The sequence below is a fragment of the Chrysochloris asiatica genome, unplaced genomic scaffold, assembly GCF_000296735.1.
Source record: "Chrysochloris asiatica unplaced genomic scaffold, ChrAsi1.0 scaffold00093, whole genome shotgun sequence".
NCBI lineage: Eukaryota > Metazoa > Chordata > Mammalia > Afrosoricida > Chrysochloridae > Chrysochloris > Chrysochloris asiatica.
Window position 1 is genome coordinate 1,957,325 of NW_006408611.1, and position 15,662 is coordinate 1,972,986.

Consider the following 15,662-nt stretch of genomic DNA (forward strand, 5'->3'; position numbering starts at 1 on the left):
GGGAGAAAGATGAGGCTTTCTACTCCCGTAAAGATTTACACCCTTGGAAACCCTGTACAGGGTCGCTATGGGTTGGACCCGACTCGATGGCACTTAACAACAACAACAACATATGCATGCAAAACCTGGACACTGAATAAGGAAGACTGTAGAAGAATTGATGCTTTTGAGTTACGGTGTTGGAGGAGAATATTGAAAGTTCCATGAGCTGCCAAAAGAACCAATAGATGTGTTGGAAGAAGTGCAGCCAGAGTGCTCCTTGGAGGCCAGGCCAGCCGAACTTCGTCTCTCATACTTTGGACACATTGTCAGGAGAGACCTGTCACTGGAGAAGGATATCATGTTTGATAAGGTGGAATGTCAAAGAAAAAGAGGAAGACTCTCAGCAAGATGGATTGGCAAAGTGGCAGCCTCAAAGGGCTCAAGCATGGCAACAATTGTGAGGTTGGTCCAGGACTGGTCAGTGTTTTGTTCTGTTGTACATAGGGTCATTATGAGTCAGTACCAACTCGATAGCACCTAACAACAACAAGTTAAAACTACCAATAGTTTCTAATTGCTCTTAGAATCAAACTCAAATTCCTTTCCATTGCTCTTATAACAAAATTCAATATGTTATTATGGCCTTAAGCCCATTTGTGGTTTGGATACTTCTATTTTTAGGTTCAGTTTAACAATACTACTAAAAGTAGCTGATGTACAAATTGTTCCTTGGATATGATAAAGTAAAGTAGTTTACATCTGAATGTAAGTCAACTACATAGTTAAGAACACTGTTGCAATCAGTTGTTTTTAAAAAATTTTCCCTTAGCAAAATTTCCTCAATGAAAGAAGCATTGCATTGATTTACATTCCTGTGTGAGTGCTTCTCCTAGTTATCTAATATTCCTATAACAAAAAATTTTAAATGTGGGTGACTTTAACAAACAGAAATTTATTATTCCACAATTTAGGAAACCCCAAGTCCAAATTCATAATCTTTATATGGCGTTGTGGGCTAGTATGTCAGACTGCAAGGCTGTTTGAACTGCAAGGTCAGTGGTTCAAGCTCACCAGTTGCTCCTTGGAAACCCTATACAGGGTCACTATCAGTTAGGATCAACTCGATGGCACTTAACAACAACAACAAGTCCAAGTTCAAAGTACCAGCTGGTTGTTTAGTCCCTTTTCAAAAGTGGAGTATTAATATCTCCCATTATAATTGTAGATTTAGCTATTTCTTTCTTCAATTCTAGTAAGGTTTTCATAATTTATCTTGGTGCATTTTCATTTGGAGAGTAGATATTTATTATGGTTATGTTGTCTTGTGCAATTGACCCTTCGATCATGAGATAGTGTCCATCTTTACCTCTTACTCTGGTTTTTGTCTTAAAGTTTAATTTATCAGAGATTAGAACTGCTACTGCTGTTTGTTTATTGTTGTATTTAGCTTGGTATATTTTTTCCATCCTTTAACTTTTAGTCTGGTTTTGTCTTTGTGTGTAAGGTGTGTCTCTTGCAGGCAGCATATTGAAGGGTCTTGTTTTCTTATCCATTCTGCCACTCTCTATCTCTTCACTGGTGCATTAAATCCATTGATATTCAATGTAATTATCGATAGGTATGAATTAATTGCAGCCATTATATTAATTTTTTGGTAGTGCTGTTCATTCCTTTGTTCTGCATGCCTTCTTGTGCTGAGTTTGTGGTTTTGTGCTATTTCTTATCAGTTTCTTAGTTTTCATGTTTGCTTGTTCTGCTTGGAAATTCATTTTCATGGTAAGTTGTGAAGTATTAACTTTCTTTGGGGTTACTTTATAGTCTATTAACTTTTCTGGCCATTTAAGAGAATCTATAAGGAGCTCTGGTTGCATAGTGGTTATGAATCAGGCTGCAAACCTCAAGGTCAGCAGTTTGAAACTACCAGCTGTTCCATGGGAGAAAGATGAGGTTTTCTACTCCTGTAAAGATATACAGCCTTGGAAACACTATACAGGGTCACTATGAGTCGGAACCGACTCCATGGCACATAACAACAACAACAACAAAGAGAATCTATTGTATCCTGTAGTCTACCTGACACCCTTACCACTTGGATTTCTGTTCCTACATTTATCATTTTTTTGACATTGATATAATTTTGATCTTCAGTTGACCTCCCAGCTCCTTTGAATTCGGTGTTGTAGTTTTGTTCTGTTCTGGACTCTGCTATCTGTTGTCTGAGTTTCAGGTGGCATTGCCATACCTGTCAATCCCTGGTTGTTGTCTGTTCTTGTTGGTTTTCAGTCCAAAGAACTCCCTTGAGGATGTTTTGAATTTATGGATAGGTTTTTACAAAATCTCTTAGACTCTGTTTATCCTGGAATGTTTTGATTGCACCATCATATTGATAGATAGTTTTGTTGGATAGATGATTCTTGGTTGGCAGATATTTTTCTTTTAGAGTTTTGTATATATCTCCCCATTGACTTCTTGCCTGCATGGTTTCTGCTGTGAAGTCAGAGCTTAATCTGATTTGTTTGCCTTTGTAAGTGACACATCTCTTCTCCCTTGACGCTTTTAGGATTCTCTCCTTGTCTATGATTTTGGAGAGCTTAATTATTTTATAGTGGCTACGAATCAGGCTGCAAACAGCAAGGTTAGCAGTTCGAAACTACCAGCTGCTCTGTGGAAGAAAGATGAGGCTTTCTGCTACCATAAAGATTTACAGCCTTGGAATCCCTGTTCAGGGTCGCTATGGGTCAGAACTGACTCGGCACTTAACAACAACAATTATTATATGTATTGGTGACTTTCTTTTGGCATCTATCCTTCCTGGGGTACTTTTTGCTTCTTGAATGTTTATCTTCTCATCTTGCAAGATGTTAGGGAAATTTTCTTTCAGAAGCTCTTCAACTATCTCCTCTGTGGACTTCTCTGATTCTTCCTGTTCCAGAATGCCAATAATTCTTAACTTGTTCCTCTTCATTTTATCCATCATGAATTTTAGATTCTCTTCATAATTTCTTATCCTTTTTTCTGCTTGCTCTTTTATCTTAACAGTACTGAGAGATTTGTCTTCGAGCTCGCTAGTTCTGGCTTCCATCTCTTCTATTCTGCTCTTTTAAACTTTCAGTGTATTGTCCATTTCTGATATTTTACTATTAATCATCTGGGCCTCTTTTTTGCAGGTTTTGAATTGTTTCCAATTCTGTATCTATCTTGTTTGATTGCTCTTGTAGTACTTTCCTGATTTCTTCCTTGTTTTCCTCTACCCTTTTTTGGAGCATTTGAATTTGTTTCCATATCTTTCTTCTGAATTCCTTCTTGGGCAAATCCAAAACCTGCTCAGCCTTTGTCTGTCTCTAGCTCTTGTTTCAGTTACTCTTTTCTGTTTTTGAACATGTTTTGAGATCTTTTGTTGTGTTTTGTTTGTCATTTCTAGTAGTTATGTGGGTTTTTTAATGCTTAAATGGATGATTGTTGTTGTGTTATTAAGTTTATTGAGTGTGTCCTGGTGGATGTGTTCAGGAGATAGGCTGCCCTTTTCACATGTAATGCTTAGCAGCTGTTATTGGCTCTTGTCTCAATGGTGGAATATTATGGGGTATGCTTGTAGCTTGGCTATATGGTCATGATTGCTGTCTCTTCTTGGGTAACGTGGTGAGAAAAAGCTCCCACCTCCAGGAAAAATGTGTGTTCAAAAGGACCAAAAGCAAAAGTAATATAAAAGCAGAGACAAAAACCACCACTTTGAAACAAAAATAAAACTGTGGCCAACTGTCCAGTCGCTTTGCTATACTGGCAGTGTGTGTGCACTGTAGAAGTCTTTAGCTGTGGGTGGGGGTGTACACTCACTCAGGACCCTCCTCTAGTCACCCCCGTAGAGGTGCATAGATAGATATTGAGAAGTTAATGGGAGAAAGATTGTTTACTATTTTTTGTCTCTAAAGGTCAGTTGGGTATCTGCATGTACACAGCGTAATTCTCCAGATAGTTGTGTTCTTTTATGTTGGGGGTTTTACAGATTGTTCATATGGTTTGTCTGTCAGGCCTAACTGGCCTGCTTTTTTCTTGCTAGGTAGGCTGGAGTAAAGGGTCCTGCCCATGTTAATTTTTGGGCTATGACCCCAAGGATGATGTTATAAGCAATTGCCAAGCATTTTTCTCTGTGCCATGGGAAAACTGTGGGCTCAGCACTAGACTTTTTTTTGGGGGGTGCACAGCCACCCACCTAAAGGTGTCTGGGCTGGACAAAGAAGGTGTGACAGGGAACAGGAGGAAAAAGTGTGTAGAATTCCCTGCACATCCTTTTTCAAATGTCACTGCACCACTTTGAGCACAGGTTCCCTAGTCTGGTCTGGCTGTAACCCTGCCCTCTGAACTCTGCCTGTGTGGGGTAGTTACAGAGGGAGACCCTTCTTGAGCGACTCCTAAATTGCAGTATTTTCCTTTATATCATGATTTTACCACTTGCGCATGTGGGAAACTGACACCCTACACCTTATGTTAGATCTAGAACTCTAGTGTTTTCTGTGAATGCAACTTCTCTAGGTTTTCAATCCCTCCTCCATGGAGCCTTGCCTACCTGGCTGTCTCTTCTGCCACCAAAACCGGAAGTGTTGAGGTGTTATTGTTGATGATACATATAATGCCATTCCTCTTTAATTTGTCATTTCAGGCATAGTAAACCAAGTGACTGTCAGATACAAAATGGCCAACATCAATCTATTTCAGCCGACTTGCCTGACCCAAGCCATGGTCTTTTCAATAACCTCATATGTATGTGAAATCTGGATAATGAATAAGAAAGACCATAGAAGAATTGATGCTTTTGAGTTATGGTGTTGGAGGAGAATATTAAAAGTGCCACGGGCTGCCAAAAGAACCAACAGATCTGTCTTGGAAGATATGCCACCAGAGTGCTCCTTGGAGACTAGGATGCCAAACTACGTCTCTCATACTTCAGAGATAAGTACCAGTCACTGGAGAAGGATATCATGTTTGGTAAGGTGGAGGGTCAGAGAAAAAGGAAGACCCCCAGAGAGATGGATTGGCCAAGTGGCAGCATCAGTGGGCTCAAGCATGGCAACAATTGTGAGGTTGGCCCAGGATTGGACAGTGTTTCATTCTGTTGTGCATTGGGTCACGAAGAATCAGAACAAATTTGATGGCACCTAACAACAACAACAATGTTGTGCTTAAGATACTGATCTTTATATGTTCCATATCATTTTTCACAACCTCCAATTTTCCTTGATTCATAGTGCATACATTCTATGTACAAATTATTAAAGAATGTTTATAACTGTTTCTCTACATTTTGAGTTGTGTCTCATCAGAAAATGAAGCACCAGAAAGCTTTATTCCATTCATATTATCATGGTCGTCTTTACTTTGAGGAAGCTGCTCTTCTCCAATTGTATTCTGAGTGTCTTCCTAGCTGAGGGGCCCTTCTTATGGCATTATATCTGACACCATTTTAGTATTATCCATGATGTTTTCATCTTCCATCACTATATCTGTCAATTTTCCACTGTTATTCATAAGGTTTTCAGTAACTAAATATTCAGAAATTCCCTGTCTCTCCTTCTTCCTAGTCTGTCCAACTCTGGAAGCTCATTAGAAACTGTCCACAATGAGTGACTCAAGTGGCATTTAAAATAATGGTGGCATAGCTTCTAGAATCAGAGCCACATGGAAATCACCACAATAAGATAACTGACTAATAAGTGGTGGCATTAACATCATAACCATTAACAATGTTTTTGTTAAGTGTTACAACATCTATAGGGTTTCTGAGGAACAACTGGTAGGTTTCTACCACTGAACTGGAAATTAGCTGCCCAGTAGTATCCTATCATGTCATACCAGGATCATAGAGGTTAGGATTTACAGCACATAGAATAATTACATCAGATCTTAAAATGGAGGATAATTACATAATACAAAGAACCATAGCTTAATCAAGTTGGCATATATTTTAGAGTGACTACAGTACATCCATGACACTTCTCCTGATTTTTCTAACATCACTCGTCTATCACTTTGAGGTAATGTGGTGGTTTCCTTGTTGCTGTGATTCTGGAAGCTATGCCACTCGTATTCTAAATACCATGAGGGTTACCCATGGTAGATGGGTTTCAAATGAGTTTCCAGACTATGACTGACTAGGAAGAGGGACAGACAGATACTTTTGAATATTTAGTCAATGAAAACCTTATGAATAGCAGTGGAACACTGTCAGATAACACCAAGATATTTAATATTGAAACATGTTGAAGAGCACCAGAATATTGTCAGATATAATGCTGGGGAAATGAACTGCTTAGGTTAGAAGGAACTCAAAAAACAACTGGGGAAGAGCTGCCTCTTCAAAGAACAGTTGACGATGATGACATGAATGGAGTAAACATTTTGAAACATTCATTTGTTAATGGGACACAAGTAAAAGTGAGAAGCATCTGTAAACATCATTAATTAGAACATGGATTGTATGAAATATAAATCTTGGAAAATTGGGAGTTGTCAAAAGTGAAATGAAACACATAAACATCAACATCCTAGGCATTAGTGAGAAACTGGACTGGTATTTGTTATTTAAAATCAGACAACCACATGTATTATTATTATTGGAATGACAAATTGAAAATGAATAAATAACATTTCAAGATCTATTTTGTAGAACAATCCTGTTTGTGATAGGATAATAGCTATATGACTACAAGGAATACCAGGTAATGCAACTACCATTCAAATTTATGCAACAACCACTAAAGCCAGTGATGATGATATTGAAGAATTCCACTAACTTCTTCAGTCTGCAATTGATCAAAAATGAAATCAAGATGTACTGATAAGTACTGGAGATTGGAATGCATAGGTTGGAAACAAAGAAAAAGGATCAGCCATTGGAATATATGACCTTCATTATAGAAATAATTGTGGAGATCGCATGATAGGCTTTTGCAAGACCAATGACTTCTTCATTTCAAATACATTTTTAAACATCATCAAAGATGACTATATACATGGACCTCAGAAGAATAGCAAAGAATTCAAATTGACAGCATATGTGGGAAGAGATGATGGAAAAGCTTGATATCACCAGTCAAAGGAAAGTCGGGGACAAACTGTGAAACAGACCATCAATTGATTATGTGAAACTTCAGATTGAAGCTGAAGAAATTTAAAAGTAGCCTTTGAGAGACAAAATATGACCCTGAACATAGCCCACCTAAACTTAGAGATAATCTCAAGAACACATTTGATGAATTAGACACTAATGACCAAAGACCAGAAAAATTTTGGGATGACATTAAGAGCATCATACAGGAAGAAAGCAAAAGGGCCCTCTTAAACTTACTTTGGCATTGTAAAGACAAGAGTCCAGTAGGTGGTTCAGGAGCATACTGCTGACTGGTGAAGAGAAAGCTGTTCCTATTTTTATTCATTTATTTATATTTATTTTCTGTACTATTATTTTTTTCACTATTGTTTACTGCTTTGTTTCATTGTTTTCCTTATCTCTTGGTTGTGTGGTTTCTCTTCTTACCTTCCCTTGAGAGTAGACAGCAAATGTGGCCATCCTGTTCAGAAGTAGCTGTAACCTATACAAACCTATACAACCCCAAAACTGAAGCTGAGCCAATCCCAGCTTCTATACACAAGATTAACAACAACCAATATTAACTAAATCCACACTGAACTGAACTTCATGAACAGAGAAAAGAGAATTGTATACAAGCTCATCCCCTGATCACACCCATTTGGAGGCAGTTGGTGAGTGCCTAAGAATACATCAACATACAATCATCAACTTAATACAAAAACAATGTACAGTGTCTCAAAAGCAGCAGACTAGTTCTCTTCACCTAAAGAAACAAGAGAGAGTAGCTCAAATAAATGAACAAAAGGAAAAACTAGAAAATATTTTTGAGGAAAAACAGACATTGGAACTATCTGAAAAAGAATTCAGGATGATGATATTTGTTGTTCCTATTGTTGTCAAATGCTGTTGAGTCGGTTCCAACCCATAGCAACCCTGTATAGGGTTTCCTAGAAGCAGCTGGTGAGTTTGAACTGTCAATCTTGCAGTTCAAACAGCTTTGCAGTCTGATTAATTAACCCATAGCACCACACAAGGACTCCAATGATATTTTTGTTGTTGTTGTTAGATTCCATCAAGTCTGTACTGACTAATAGCAAACTTGTTGTTGTTGTTGTGAAGTGCCATCGAGTCGTTTCTGACCCATAGCGACCCTATATAGGGTTTCCGAAGAGCAGTTGGTGAGCTTGAACCGCCGACCTTGCAGTTCAAATGGCTTTGCAGTCTGGCACATTAACCCACAGTGCCACACCAGGACTCCTCAGGTACCTCCAAATGATTGACAAAAATGTCAAGGAAAACAAGGAAGAATTCAGAAAAGCATTAAAGGAATAATCAAACTAAGGATTGGAAGCAATACACAACTTATAAATAGAAATCCAGAGATTAATAATAAGATATTGAAATAGACAATATGTTGAAAGGGTAAAGCAATAGATTTGAATCAATGGTAGTCTGAATTAGTTAGTTTGAACATAAATATCCCAATAGTAATGTTAAAAGAAAATCAACAAAGAAAAAATGAAAAAAATTTGAAGGAAGCCTAAATTTCATGTGGGGCAACATGAAAAGGAAAACTTATGGATGATCAGAATTCCAGAAAAGGAATAGATATTTTTAAAAGCATAGTAAAGATAGTTAAATTTCTATGGGAAGAAAATTTCCTTAATATCATTAACGATAAGAAGATAAGCATTCAAGAAGCTGAATCAACAAAAGCAGGATAGACACCAAAAGAAAATCACTAAGACAAGACCTTCATTTGCTAATAGGGCAAACTTCAAAATGAAGAGAAACACTGCAAATACCATTTTTAAAAAACAGAAAAGACAGCTATCATATGGATCTCACCAGATGGAATACACAAAAATCAACTTGACTACATCTGTGGAAAGAGACAGTACAAAAGCTCCATACCATCAGCCAAAATAAGGCCAGGGGTAGACTGTGGAACAGACCATCAATTGATCATATACAAGTTCAGGCTGAAGCTGAAGAAAATCAAAACAAGTCAATAGGAGCCAAAATATGACCTCAAATATATTCCACCTCAATTTAGAGATCATATACAGAACAGATTTGATGCATTAGACACTAAAGACTGCAGACCAGAAGCATTGTGGAAAGACATCAAGAACATCATACAGGGAGAAAGCAAAGGGTCATTAAGAAGACAAGAAAGAAGGAAAAGACCAAAATGAATGTCAGAATAGACTCTGAAACTTGCTCTTCAATGTAGAGATGTTAAAGCAAATGCAAGAAAAGGAAAGGTAAAAGGGCTAAATAGAAAATTTCAAAGAGCAGCTGGAGGTGACAAAGTCAAATATTATTACAAAATTTGCAAAGACCTGGAGTTTAAAACCAAAAGGGAAGAACACACTCATCATTTTTCAAGCTGAGGGAACAGAAGAAAATTTTAAAACCTTGGCTTGCAATATTAAAGGATTTTATGAGCAAAATATCGAACGATGCAGAAAGGATCAAAAGAAGAAATACACAGAATCACTGTACCAAAATGAAATGATCAATGTTTAACCATCTCCAGAGGTAGTATATGATCAAGAGCCAATGGCACTGAAGGAAGAAGTCCAAAGTTCATTGAAATCAAAGGTAACTGACCCAGTGGAATGTGGAAGTCATCAGACAATATTATTATTATCTCATACAAGTAAAAATTTGTTGAAGATAATCCAAAAATGAGTATGAATGTACAGTGACAGAGAACTGTGAGAGGTTCAAGCCAGATTTAGAAGAGGTCATGGAATGAAGGATATCATGGCTGATGACAGATGCATCCTGGCTGATAGTAAAGAATACCAGAGAGATGTTTACCTGTACTTTATTGACTATTCAAAGGCTTTCAGTTGTGTGGATCATGACAAGCTATGGACAACGCTGTAAATAAGTGTTCCAAAATATTTAATTGTCCTCATGAGAAACCTGTACATAGACCAAGAGGCAGTTGTTCGAACAAAACAAGGGGACAATTAACGGTTTAAATCAGCAAAGGTTTGTGTCGAGATTGTATTCTTTCAACATATTTATTCAACCTGTATAGTGAGCACAGTAGAAAAACGTGGTATTAGGATTGGAGGAAAACTCATTAACAACCTGTGATATGCAACTGATACAACCTTGCTTGCTGAAAGTGAATAATACTTAAAATATTGATGAAGTGCAAAGACTACAACCTTCCCTATGGGTTGCACCTCAATAAAGAAGATAAAAATCCTCACCATTGGACCAATAAACAATATCCATATAAATGGAGAAACGATTGACATTGTCAAAGACTTCATTTTGCTCAGATCAACCATCAACACTTACGGAAGCAGCAGTCAAGAAATTAAATTATGTACCACATTAGGCAAATCTGCTGTACAAAACCTCTTTAAAGTGATCAAGAGCAAAGATGTGAGTTTGAGGAGTAAGGTGTGCCTACCTAGACCAACCATGGTATTTTCAGTATCATCATATGCATGTGAAAGTTGAACAGTGAATAAAAAACAATAATAATAATAATAAAAAAAAGTTGCATTTCAGTTATGGTGTCAGAAGAGATTATTAAAAGTACCATGGGTTGCCAAAAGAAAAAGCCAATCGGTGTTAGAAGATATACAGCCAGAATGCTCCTTGGAAGCAGGATGGCCAGATTTTTTCTCTCATACATTGGACATATTATTAGGAGGGACCAGTCACTGGAGAAAGATATAATGTTTGGTAAAGTGGAGGCTTGGAGATAAAGAGGAAGACTCCTAACTAAATGGTTTGGCACAGCAGCAGCAGCAATTAACTCAAGTGTAAGACCAGGCAGTGTTTTGTTCTGTTGGGCCTGGGGTCACTATGAGTCGGTACCAACTCAGTGGCACCTGACTATAAGAACATATTATGTATTGGAATCTTTGAGTGGCACTGTAGAATAAGCACTGGGTTGCTAACTGATAAGTCGGCAGTTCAAACCCACCAGCTGCTCCTTGGAAACCCTATGCAGGGTCACTTCAGTCAGACCTGACTCCATAGAACTTAGCAACAATAGCATATTATGTATTAAGTAATGTCACATCTGTGGTGAGACTGGAACTCTCATTCAAAGAAACTTGAATTTGGCTATCATCATTCACAAGTAAGTAATAAAAGACAAAAAAAAAAAAAAAAAAAAAAAACAAAGCCAGGCTTTGTAAACCCAACACTAGTGTCTACTAAAGTAGATAATATAGTCATCTAACAGAGCTTCTGGTGTGGTACTGTGGGATAAAGCTCTGGACCACAAGGTTGGTTTGAACCACAAGATTAGTAGTTCAAATTCACTAGTTGCTCCTTAGAAACCATAAACTTGGTTCGTATGACTCAGAACCCACTGGATGGCATTTAGGAACAACAAAGAGAGCTTCAGAAGGCCTTTTAAAACTGAAATATTGTTTTTTTGTTCTTCCAGTTCAATTTTTTCTTTAAAATATAATTGGAGAAGATCCCAGGACCATCAAGAATGAAGAGCATGAGTGGAATGTGAGATCCCTAACTAGAAAAATGGATACAGCAGAGGCAACAGTTGAGATGAAGACAGAGACAGTGGCATGGGAAAATAGAGCAGCTATAGGGTCTAGGCCCATGGACTGAAGTAGAGGCCAAGGGACAATATGGCTGAGAGGTCAAAGACAAGACGGAGGTGTGCCTGCATTATGACAGACAAGAGGCGTTCCTGATTGGAGAATTGCTGCATCTTGAGTTGGTTTTGATCCTGAATTATATACCATGTTCACTGCTCTAATAGTCCCCACAACCAAAGAAGAATTTTTAAGCCAATGATTTAAATTTGCTTGACTGTATAAAACGCAGCATGGAAGGCAGTGAACTCTGGAATCTGTCTATTTAAGTTTCACTACCAGCTCTGCCACTTTTCTGTGTTACCAACTTCTCTATGGCATTCTGGTATGGCACTATAAGATCAGCCCTGGACTGTGAACCACAAGACAAATGCAAAATCTCTTCCCTGGTCTCTCTGCTTAGAAGCTTGCTGTCCTCCAATCCATCAAAAAACATCAGTTTCTGACTCCCAGGTCAGAAACTTGGGATGACACCCAAGTACTTAACATCAGTGTTTCCCCAACTTGCTTAAAGTTTGGAGCTGAATTTCGTTGTTTTACACTGGAGAGAATAAAGCCTGGAAAATTTGAAGAGTTTTATGGATTACTGCAGCATGTACATAAGATACCCAGTGTTGCTGTTCTAGTAGGTAGACTATGCAGGCATCCATGGAGACTTATTGACTATCAATAACGATGATGATTACCACAAAGCAGTGTCTACATCCAGTCTACTGCTGAGGATTTTTATTCAAAAGAAGGAAGAAGCAGACTACAGTGCCTTTTGTACAGACACACTAATAAAGAAGAAGAATGTTTTAAATAAAGTATTGCATCCTGACAACCATAAAAAGAAAAAGCCACACATAGTCATTAGTATGCCCCAAGACTTAAGAGCTGTGTCTTGTAGATGTGGATATTCTCCCAGAAATACATCGTAGGGTTCATCTTTACAAGTATAGCACCTTTAGGGTTCTACATCCTGGATGGCTCTAGTGTTAGGGTCACAACATGGGTTAGATAAAATCCCAGGGATCTTTATATTCAGGCTTGTCCCAGTAGGCCTAGCACAAAGAACAGGACTGTTAACTATTAATGGTGATATTTTAGAAGTTAATTGCATAGAAGTTTCAGGAAAGAGTCTTGATCAAGTAACAGACATAATGTTTGCAAACAAACAGCTGCAACTCCGTCATCACAACGAGGTCAGCAAACCAGAGGAATAATGTTATGAACAGTCGGACTTCCGGCAGCTCTGGACAGTCTGCTGACAATAGTCTCATTGGCTACTCACAGCAGACTGAGCCCAACTTTGGGCTGAAAGACAAAGACAGCGATGACGATGTCATCATTATTGAAGACAGTGGAGTGCCACGGCAGATTCCTAAAGCTGTTCCAGCTACTGAGAGACTGGAATCATGGACACAAATAGAACTCAGTTTTGAGGCTGGACAAAATAATCATATTCCTTCTCATGAAATGAACTCAGCACCCATAACAAATGGCACAAACACAGAATCTGAAACATGTGCTCCAGATCAGAAACTTTTAGAAGAGGGAACAATGAAATTATATACTGCTGCTATTTTGTCTGGAAAACTGGATAATAGGGCATATTTTCAGTGCTACATGGGAGGAAAGACAGGATCATTTCTGTTTGAAGTGGTTGCATATTTAACCTGCTGTGCAGAGTCCAGTTAAGTTTTTCCTTTAACTGGGGTTGGGTTTTCTTGTGTTGTTTTTTTTTTTTTTTTTCTTTTGTAATGTGAAGACATTTGATTTTATCTCATCTGGTACCTTGGGGACCTCAGCTTCTATGTGCCTTGCATTTTATTTTGATTTTTAAAATGTTCCCCTGTTGCTAATTGTAATATTATTTCCTAATTTCTAAGACATCAAACCAGAGTTGAATCTCTGTAACAATTGTTCAAGCTGGTGTCTGTCTATCCTGTAGCGAACATATTACACACCCATTCCCTTGGAGGCCTAATTTATACTTTAAAAAGCAGTTCCATTGACCCCTTAAATCCATTGTCTGCATTCCCAGTTTCATTAGAAAACATTGCTTTTGTTGTTGTTTTTTGTGTGTTTTATTGGTGTGCTTTTATGCTCTTAATGTATTCAAGTAGTTTGAATTGTTTTAGATGGAAAAAATGCACCTCAATTAAGAGATTTTTTTTCACATAGGACAAACTTGTATATTTTTTGTATTAAACAAAAAAAGGATTTTCCTTAATGGGGCTTCTAGGAGCACTACCTACACTTCATAAATAATGTAGTCATCATTGACAGGTAGAGTTTGTCACTGTTGATTTTATGAGGCTATTTATTGCTTTCCAATGCATCCACTTAGAACAAATTAAGAGTAAGGTTGCTAACTTACATTCTTTGCCTGATTTCTTTGATATGTTTTGCTGCACAATGTGCACAAACACGATTAGTATACTTGCATATAGAAATTTAAAATATCATGGTATACGTTAAGTTCCCTATGGCTTATGGACATTTCCCCCAGAGTTACTTATTAATGCTATGATAGGACTAGTATGAATACCTTTATAACAACCTTTTACTATTAAAACAATGATGAATCAACTGACCCCTGTCTTAAAGGATATTTTTTCTCTATGGTAAAAATATGAGAACAAAGTCTTGATTAAATGAAGATCATTTGACTCAAAATACTTAAATGTATTTTGTCCATATTACCACTAAACATAGTTACTACACTATTATGTAAAACAATGTAGTTTTTCAAATTCACTGAAATTCCTCATTTGCATACCACTGTTCTTTAATAACATACCAGTTTAACATTCTCAGTCTTAGAAGTTAGACTCTCGAATGGCAAAATAAGGTTAGAATTTAACTTGTTGTTGTTATGTGCCATGGAGTCGGTTCAGACTCATAGGGACCCTGTACAGGGTTTCCGAGGCTGTAAATTTTTACGGGATCAGAAAGCCTCATCTTTCTCCTGTGGAACATCGGACTGCTAACCTTTCGGTTCACAGCCCAATTCGTAACCACTACGCTACCAGAGCTCCTGGTACTTAACTTAGAAGGCTAGATTTCATTTATAATGTTACGTGGTTCAGGGCTTCAACATTTAATTAAGAAGATTTTTACATGCTACCATTTTTTAAAAAAACGTTTTAACATCAAAAATTTTCTCTTGGGGAATAATACTTCAGGGCTTGACATTTTGTATGAATTTTAGCTTGTTTATGTATTCATGAATATGGGAGTCAAAGTTGCACGTACTTTTTGTTTTAACTACCCTGCTATCCTGCTAAGGATACATGTCCATGGTGCTTTCAGTTAAACTATCATTGAAACAATTATTAGACAGATTATAAAACCAAAAGGTCTTGGTTATATGAAAAATCACCAATTCACTGGAGATCTGAATTAATTATTTCAAGTACACCTTAGTAACAAAAATATCAGTGGGTTCATCATAAAATTTTATAGTATGAGATGACAAGCCTGACTGTGAATTTTGTTCCGTATCTTAAGTAAATTTATAATGTTCTCATGAACCATCAACAAAATACATGTACATTGTGAACTACAATTTTTTAAATTAAATTTTACATGCCACAACATGGAAAAAAAGAAAAGAAACTGTGTTGATAATATACGTAACAAAACAATTTCTACATGCATAATTCAGTGACACTGACTTCATTCTTCAAATTGTACACTTATTCTTACAATCCTTTTCCAAATCATTCCACCACTGAAATATCTGTATTTAGGAGAACGCAGAATACCAGGGCAAAACTTTAATGGAGGTTGAAGTAGAAGGATGTTAAGGAGGTTGGAGAGGAAGGGATCTTGATTTTAATCCACTTGCATAGCACAGTATAATGAAAAGAACATTAGATTTTTTCCAAAAAATATTATCTTTGTATGACATTAGGCCACTGACTTAAATCCTCTGAATTGTTATCAATAAAAATAGCAATAAATATAAATGATCTCACAGAATTATGAGGATTGAACAAAAATAT

General features: G+C 37.2%; 1 pseudogene; it reads left to right on the top strand.

The window, feature by feature from the left end:
- LOC102817778 overlaps positions 1–13,350 on the top strand; it is a 156,672-nt pseudogene extending 143,322 nt beyond the window's left edge.
- Positions 13,351–15,662: the final 2,312 nt, after the last annotated feature.